The sequence below is a fragment of the Triticum aestivum genome, chromosome 5D (assembly GCF_018294505.1).
Source record: "Triticum aestivum cultivar Chinese Spring chromosome 5D, IWGSC CS RefSeq v2.1, whole genome shotgun sequence".
Classification (NCBI taxonomy): Eukaryota; Viridiplantae; Streptophyta; class Magnoliopsida; order Poales; family Poaceae; genus Triticum; species Triticum aestivum.
In genome coordinates this window covers 552708162-552717357 of record NC_057808.1, presented here as the reverse complement: position 1 = coordinate 552717357, position 9196 = coordinate 552708162, and the positions used below count along the sequence as shown (strand labels likewise).

General features: G+C 43.9%; 1 long non-coding RNA gene across 2 annotated transcripts; it reads right to left on the bottom strand.

Annotated features, from left to right (window-relative positions):
• Positions 1-3268: 3268 nt before the first annotated feature.
• On the bottom strand, positions 3269-5828 carry LOC123126168 (uncharacterized). Of its 2 annotated transcripts, XR_006461587.1 has the most exons (5): positions 5701-5828; positions 5433-5602; positions 4819-4963; positions 4107-4209; positions 3269-3764 (listed from the first exon to the last, which is right to left on the bottom strand). It is a non-coding gene; the product is annotated as an uncharacterized lncRNA (long non-coding RNA). The 2 variants fall into 2 exon arrangements; XR_006461585.1 differs by having other exon boundaries at positions 4107-4963.
• Positions 5829-9196: the final 3368 nt, after the last annotated feature.

Genomic DNA, 9196 nt, shown 5'->3' with positions numbered 1-9196 from the left:
TGAACTTTTCTTCAGATATGATGAACCTATTCAAATTCATGAATTTATTGTAAATAGTTCGTAAAATTAAGTGCAGATGCAATTAATAAATCGATAAACTCGTTTTTATACTGTTGGCGCTTCAACAATTGACTAAAGTTAGGTTGTTCTATTGGTTACGCACACTCGCACGGGAAGGCAGTGGCTCTAGTTCGAATCCTGATGGTGGCACCTTTTTGTTATTTTTTCGTTAATTTCACTGCGCAGCGTTCGGAGCGGTCTTAGCAACCAGGCGCGTCGACCTTATTGGGCCAGGCCCAGATTGGCAGCGCGTGGGCGCCAGTACGCGTTACCAGCGCTAAAGGCGCGGCTTAGGAGCTCCCATCAACCGGGGACTTCCAGGTTGCTTCCTCGCACTGATAGCCACTAGGACGGACATCTAGTTCGTGTTAAACTACTTGGGCGCAACCTACTAGAAAGAAAAGAACTGGTTTTACACTTGTTTTCTGGTTTATTCTTTTCTTTTCTCCATTTTCTTTATTTTTTCATGTTTTTGTATCTTTTCTTTTTTATTCTCCTTTTTTGTTTTTTCCATTGGTTTCTTCAGTTTTCAATGCATTTTTTTGTTTCTTCTGTTTTTCTTCACCATTTTTTTTGTTTTTTTCATTCTTTTTTATTCTTTCTTCGGTCTTATTTTTCGAATTTTTTTATTTTTGGTTTATTTTGTTCCTTTTTGGGTTTTCTTTATTTATTTTGTTTCCAATGTATTTCGTTTTCTAATATATGTTGAACATTTTCTAACTAAAAGGTTAACATTTTCTAATACATGATCAACATTTCTTCTATACACATTTTTAACAAGTTTTTCTAGATCAACCTTTTGCAAATACAAGATTAATATTTTTTCAATGCACATTGTAACATTTTTTCAAATGCTTGACTAATGTTTTCTAAATGCAATATTTTTTTTTGAACACATGGTCAAAAAAAATCTATAAACATTGAACATTTTCTAAATGGTTGATTAACATTTTTCAAATACTTATTGAATTTTTTTTTCAAATGCTTGATTAACATTTTTCGAATACATTAAAAAAATCATTTTCTAATACATGCTTAACATTTTTTCTATACAAATTTAACATTTTTCAGATGCTCGATCAAGATATTTCAAATACGTTTTCAACATTTTTTCCAATGCTTGGTTTAAAATTTTATATGCATGATTAAAAAATCATCATTTTATAATACATGGTCAACATTTTTTCAATACATATTTAACATTTTTAATACTTGATTAACATTTTTATATACTTGTTCAATATTTTTACAAATGCTTGATCAACATATTTATATAGAAGATCAAAAAATTTCATCATTTTTTAATACATGGTCAACATTCACTACTAGGGAAAAGCTTATGGGCAGACGCTTACTAGTAGCGCGGGTTTATACCCCTCGCTACTGCTACTTACTAGTAGCGCGGGTTTTTACCCCTCGCTACTACTAAGTTGTTAGTAGTAGTGCGGGTTTTCATCCCTCGCTACTACTAAGCGGTCTCTACCGTGCCCCCCACCCCCACCCCCCGAACATTGCCATAGTAGTAGCGAGGGGTATAAACCTGTGCTACTACTAAGTTGATAGTAGTAGCGAGGGCTATAAACCCACGCTGCTACTAACTACATGGTTTTTGAAGAGCCCTGAAATTCCCATCTCCTCTCCCAAATCCTTTCTCTCCCCCGTCACTCTCCCCCTCTCTCTCCATAGGCTCTCACATGGACCTCCTACCCATGCGCGCCTCCTCATCCATGGCGCCAAAAGAGGCCGCCGACTAGCATCGCCGGCGTCCCGGAGCTCGCCGGTCTTCCCCGCATCTCCATGCCACCACGCCGGAGCACCTCACCACCGGCGACCAACCCCGCTGCTACCTCCATCTCCTTCCTCTCTTCCTTGTTTTTCTTTTTCTCTCTCTCTCCCTCCGGTTCGAGTCACCCTCCCATGTCCTTGCCCGTGCAGGTCATCGCCATGGACGACCATGAGCTCGCCGCCTTGGCTACGAAGAGGAGCCCCATGCCGCCGCCTTGCTCAGCCATGGATCTGGGCCCTCTGCAACAGCCGGCGCTGGATCTTGTCTGCCTCTGCCCTTCCGTAGCTCCGGCGACCCCTGGCATCGCTGGATCGAACCATTGCTGCCATTGACAACACGCACAGGATCGAGATTTTTTTTTAAATTAATAGTAGTAGCGCGGGTGGCACCCACGCTAAAACTAAGCGCGGGCGCACCCCGATAAATGCCGATGGTGGCCGCGCTGCAGGCAGGCCGGAATCTCGGCCGCTGCATGTGCACAGGGATGCGTGCTGGCGTTGTATATGTCATGTATTTGATTTGTTTTTGGCTCGTATTGAACTCGTCTGGCCCCACGCACATGCAAAAGGCAGCTAGGCTCCTGCTCATCTGACATGTACGCACAGCGACCGCAGGCTCAAGACCAGTACACACCCTTTGTGCATGCATGCCGTGGAGGATTTTTGGCCAACGGAGCCCATTGGTTGCTCAAGTATGGACGTGGACCATTTTCGCCCAGGGAAGACACAAGTTTGTTCACCATAGCCACCATCCACTGATTACTTTTATTCTGTTTCATGCTAATACTACTGTCTGTGGGGATTAGCAAGTGCTACAATGTTTTTTGCTCTAAAAAGCATCACGACTAACTTGGCACTTGGGTTCTATGTGAAATAGCTTAGCGTCATGTTTAGTGCTAAACTGCTAATGGTTTATACGATAGAACAAACAGATTATTCTCAATTAATCACGCCGGAGCGCCACGTTCATGCCTAATTGTTTATGTTGATGTTTCATTTGCTAAGAAAATGTGTACTGCACCCGCAAAAAAAAATGTGTACTGACAATCTGAAATGCTACAGCGTCGTCATTGGCACACCAACTGATTCATGGCAGGCTGCATAACTTAGCTTAATTAAGCCGGTTAGAGGTCAAACAATGATTTAAACCGCGTCAGTGTGGACGTAAAGTGAAACAGCGCCGGGGCCGGTGTGAACAGCTTTGCGCAGGCCGGTGCACTTTAAGCCGTGTTGTCATGTCACCTCACCACAGTTTGATCAGCATTGCACAGGGCGTTGCACTTTTCAGTGTGGTCAAGTTCACTAGCACGTAGCTACAGCAGCTGTCGCTAGGTGCGGTGACCACTCAAACTTCTTCCAAGTACACGAACCAATTTCTTAATCGCAAGACAATCCAAAACCTTAGTCAAACCATTGATTTGTACGCCTACACCAAGAATGGATGGTCACGGTTGGGAAAAGCAATTAACAATAGTTTGCCAGACGAAGATGATTCAAACACTCCGTTACAGAAATCATTAGACCACTGGGCCATCTCCCTTCTCGACATATTGCTCTCATTGACAATTGCAGTTTCTTCCTGTTAAGCTAACACACAACATGTGTCGGTTTTGACTAATACACAGATCAAGTTCTACGCACAGAACTAGCAACCATGCATACATAGTTGTAATACCCATCACCCACCTTAACAATTTGACATGGTTCACAAATGGTACAAATCCATTACAATAATTACAAACATATACCCGAGTCGAATGGATTGCTGAGAGGGAACAACAGCCAAAGAAACAGAGCTTGCGCAGCTTCAACCAGGGATTTTGCTGATTTGGCCAGAAGGCAATATTACAAGATCACAACAGTAGGAAAATGCAGCCTTCTACTTCAGGGTTCATGATACAGACCATATCAGCATGATTCTGATCAAGAACAGAACAGAAAATCGCTTCATTAGAGGATGCTCCCAAGTAAGTTGTGCAGTGAACAAAGAACAAGCCAATCAGGCAATGCATTCAGACATGTAAAATTCATTTTGTGAATAAAGAAAACCCATCCATGCATCATCATATTATTTCCAAATATCTAACCCATAGAATGTTTCTTGCACAAGGGGCACAGAAGCCACGGATTTTGATTTTGTATGATACTGATTTCGGGAGTGAAATGTGGTTGTATTCAAAATCTAACCAAGAACAAGGGCGGCACATACTATGTTCTGAATTAAAGGTTTTTTTGGATCAGAACATTTTAATCTGAAATACCTTCTTGTCCAGCCACTTGTAGCTCCCGAACCAGCGTTTCCGGCAAGGAATGTGGCCTCGCCGCCACGGCACACTTGACCATCAACATTGCTCAGTTCTGTGACTGTAGTGGGAAAGGGGTCAACAAAACAAACTGAAATCCATGGAACAGAAGATCTTTGCAATCAGTGGTAGGAATTCAAACTTTACCCCACTTGAATGAAATAATTATCAACCTTGGATTAGCACATCAAGAACAGAACATCAAATCTACTATTAAGTTCCAGTACGATTAACCATCTATTATCCAAGTTAGAGGAATCTAAGAAATCACAAAAATTAAGCCGGTCTGGCACATAAGCATGGGTATGAATAAAAAAATTCTCTAAATTGTCTAAAAATACATCACGGCAAATTCGGATCTGCGCAACAACAAGATGAGGAGAGACCTATCCAATCCGGACAAAGGGGATTACAAGTAAACAAAAGAAAACCACATCTGTACAGAAGGAATAGATGGAAGGGGATTACAAGAAAATAAAGGAGAGCAGTCTATTTCGGAGTCAACAAGAAAAGTGATATGCATCTCGATCGAGCCATACAGCTAGATCACCCGTACCAAAGGAATAGATGGAACAAAATAAAAATCACCAAAAAAGTTCAAATCTGAAACTGATGAACAATAGCTAGGAGAAAAGCGCAAGTAATTGACGTGTGATACAGCCTCACCGACCGAAACAACGAAGAAAATGATTTTTCCCCTTCAGATCCGTGGACGAGGGCCTTGCCCTTGGCAGATCCGGTGTTCTGCAGATTGGAGTTGAGCCGCCGCCGGAGCGGGGAACCACCTAAGTGCTCTGTTTCTCTTTGCCTACAGACTGAACAGAAGGATTACATATAGAATAAACACATCCTCAATGTCAACCTTAATTTGTTGTTACGATCCACACCCGATACCAGCTATAATTACAAAATCAAACCTCCAAACCGATGCACATGTTAATTTTGTTTCCTTTTGCAGCGTGCTAAATCCACAGAATTTTATCTAGCACCATCACATCATATTCTCGGTAATCCTAGAATCAAAAAGGAGCTTCCCACACAGCCCATATTGTACATCCATACTACACTGCTTGCTAATCATAAAAAAAGGTTACGAGGAGCCGATGTCTGTGCAACTCACAATTCTAACTATGATAACTCTACTATGCTTCCCCTAGAAAGGGAGATGCCTCAGAACAAAATCCTGTTTATGCCTCGACACATCAGAAACTGAACTAAATTGGGAGTAGCAGTTTAAGCTCACAACTGCGAATAAAGCATGATTGTGACCAGGAAAAAACGCACCTCCTCGTCCGGCCGCTGGTAGCTTCAAAGCAGACCTCGTATCTCTGTCCATCTCCAGCTCTACGTCCTTCGCCGCCCTTCTCGAGCTCAAGAACTGGTGCACTCATGGAATCTTGGGATTCCACTGAAAACACATCACAACCCCATCCGCCGATGTGTGCTCCCCCCTCCTGCGACCAAGATCTAGCAGCATCAGTAGATGAACTTTGCAAAAGAACGGGAGAAGGAACTCGGGGGAAGAGAGACCATTGAAGCAATAGGAACATACCCGTCGAGCTCAAGTCCGTCCGTCGACATATCGCCGGTGGGGAATCGCCGCCGCGCCGCGCCTGTGTGAAATTACAGAGCAGCCTCCGGTGCGAGCCTTGTGTGGGAGAGAGGGTAATGTGAGCCAACCTGGTCGCGTAGATCTACATGCTCCACATATGTCACCGGACCCATTTAGATGTGCTGTTTCGAAAACGTCACCCTGTACCAAAATGCCGGTCCATGCCAATGAGTGATCGAGCGGGCCGGGGGACAGGAACATTTGCTGGGCCGAACATCAATACGCCTATGCGAGGCTAGGTGTATCAGGGACTGTATTTCACCCACTAGGCCTGCCACGCTGCCGCAATGACATGACTGATCCACAATCCCAAAGCCCATCCCGACGGACCAGATTACGACCTGCCTGTAGCCCGGCCACCAAAAGCCCTCACTCGGGCGCACCCGCGCTACTACTACAAGTTAGCTGTAGCGCCGTAGTAGTAGCGCGGGTGCCCGCGCTACTACTAGCTATTTAACCCGTGCTACTACTAAGCTTTTTCCTAGTAGTGATTCTTCTATAAACATTTAACATTTTTGAAATACTTGTTCAACATTTATTCAAATGCTTGATTAACATTTTTATATACATAATCAAATTTATTTCCATCATTTTTTAATACGTAGTCAACATTTTTTCTATACACATTTAACATTTTCCAGATGCTTGCTTAACATTTTCCAAACACTTGTTCAACATTTTTTCAAATGCTTGATTAACTATTTTTAAATACATGATTAAATTGTTTCATACACATTCTACTTTTTGTATACATTCTTCTTATATGTGATAAACATTTTCTCTATACACATTTTACATTTTTCAAATGCTTGGTTAACATTTTTCAAATGTTTATATGAAGAGTGATTTTGGTAATATATTTATTTAGAATATTTGGAAGTATAAACGCAAGTAAAAAAAGAAAGCAAAATCTAAAAATTGCGAGGCTGGTGTTTCCCGCGCGCCTAGTCCAGCCCAACTGGCGGCTCCCTTCAGCGAGGGGTTCCTTCCTGTCTCGCTGAATGCATGAGGGACGCCCCACTGCAACGCGAGGAGGTGGGAACGGCAAGGTAACGCAGTTGTCCATGGAGGAAGAAAGGACACGATGACCTATTCCCACACATCTACAACCGATGTTACACCCATATTCAAAACAAGCTCTTCGGATGATTGATCCGGTAAAGGTGAAAGGAAGTGGGCGACAGTGTCTAGTAAACACCGAGGAACTGGCGAACTTTAAGGACGCAAATACAAAGGATTATTCGCGGCAGGCAATGGATCGAAGGAGAAGTGGGATCGATCCAATACAACAATGTATGGGAGCTCGTGGATCTTCCCAACAAACAAAAAGCCATAGAGATCAAGTGGGAATTTAAGATCAAGAAATATGGTGAAGGACGTGTGACGCACAAGGCGAGGCTAGTGGCCAAAGGACACGTGCAAGAGGAAGGTGTTGACTCGGAAGAAGTGTTCGTTCCCGTTGCAAGGATGGAATTGGTGAGATTACCCATAGCTCTCGTGGATCCACTAGTAGGAAAAGGGGCTTAGGTCACAGGACAGTTTTCACATTAGCCCCGGTTCAGTCACGAACCGGGACTAATGTGAGCATTGGTCCCGGTTCGTGCGGCCAGGGACCTGTCGGGCCTCGTGGGGGCATTGGTCTCGGTTCGTCCGGACCCTTTGGTCCCGGTTGGTGGGACAAACCGGGACCAATGGGCCACGCTCCTGGCCCACCACCCTTTAGTCCCGGTTCCTACCACAAACCGGGACTAAAGGCCTGGTCCTAGTTGCGGCCAGTGTTTAGTCCCACCTCGCCAACCGAAGGGCGCTCACATCAGTTTATAAGGCCGTCCCTATCTGCCTTGTTGAGCTTCTCTTAAAGTGAAAATAGATGCCCTTATACAGGAAATTTGACCTAAATTCATAGTAAATTTCATAGAAATTTATTATGAATTTAGGTTGAATTTTCTCTATAAGCGCATCTATATTCATTTTTTTATATTTATAAAATAAATAAACCTTAATAAAATAAATAAAACTAAATAAACCTTAATAAAATAAAATAAAATAAACTATAGTAACTACAATAAATAAACCTGAATAAATTAAGTAAAAATAGCAGCAGTAAAATAAATAAAAATAGCAGCAGTAAAATAAATAAAAATAAAATAATTAAAGTAAAATACATAAGTAATTAGAAATAAAACAAATAAGTTTTTTGTTGTAAGTAGAAACAAAACAAAACAAATAAAGCAAAAGAGAAAAAAAACACGAGCCATCAACTCCATAACCGCCATATCTAGGATAGAGAAGGGCGATCCCTTGGAGTGGGATTCACATACAGTTGCCCGTAACATCTACCATTCGAGCCTAGCAGGTGGAACTCGGATCTGTCAACAGTATCAAAGCGGCAACTAGCAGGCGGAGGAGAAGCCACCGATGTCATGTGTAGATCCCTTCTAGGTCTTGCGGATCGTGCTATTACAGCAATTTGGTTGGTTGATCCAAAAAAAAGGAATTTGGTTGGTTTTCTTGAAGCCCTAGCTTGTTGTGCCGTCCTATTCTCTCAATGCAATTTAGCAAATGCTACTACATTACAGTAAAGGGCACAAAGAAAAAGCACACAGTGAAGGAAAATACCTCCATATCAAAGCTGCTACTTATCTTGTTGGTTATTAGGATGTGGATATGTAGAATTTTCTCTAGCCACGGCAACAGACATGCATTCATCGAGGGGGTTCACTACAGAACAAAATAAATGCTGACGTTAGTTGTTGAGGGTACGTTTGACATCCCTGAGAGACTAGATAATGAAAAGATGAATCGTCAAACCTGGATGAACAAAGACGCTACCAAGTGGATGAATCTGATGGCCTGTCCTCCCTTGAAGATCATGCGTCCTCCCTTGAAGGCGCCACCAGGGCCATGGACGCCTCATACACCGCCACCGACGTGTTGTAGTGATGAGGTATCGTGCAGGATCTGACACAGGATCACCTTCAGGCAAGATGAATAGGTCTTCAGGGGCACGACGGCCGGCCACAGCAGGCCCCTGCCATGGACGGCGCCGCCCAAGCCACAGCCGCTCGCCAGCTCGCCTCTGGACCAGTCCAAGCTTATCCGCGAGCTCGTCCACTAGTGCCCGTCGCCGCCACGACGTCCTGCAGGCTAGAGAACGGCAGTTCGCCGTTCTTATCCACGGCCGCCGTTGGAACCGACTCCGGCCGCCTATATAAGGAGCCCCCGAGTCCGTCCAGTTCCTCAGGCGACCTCAAGCCACCCCACCTAGCACCCCCATAGCAGGCAATCGACCAGGGAGAGTCTTCTTCCCCATCTCCGGCCAGTACAGCCGCCGCCGCCCTCCGGTCCATTCAGTCGCAACCAGAGCCCCCCCGTCCGTATAGCACCACCATCCTCCTCCCCTCGACCGTGCGGAGCCGCCCAAACCCTCAGCTGC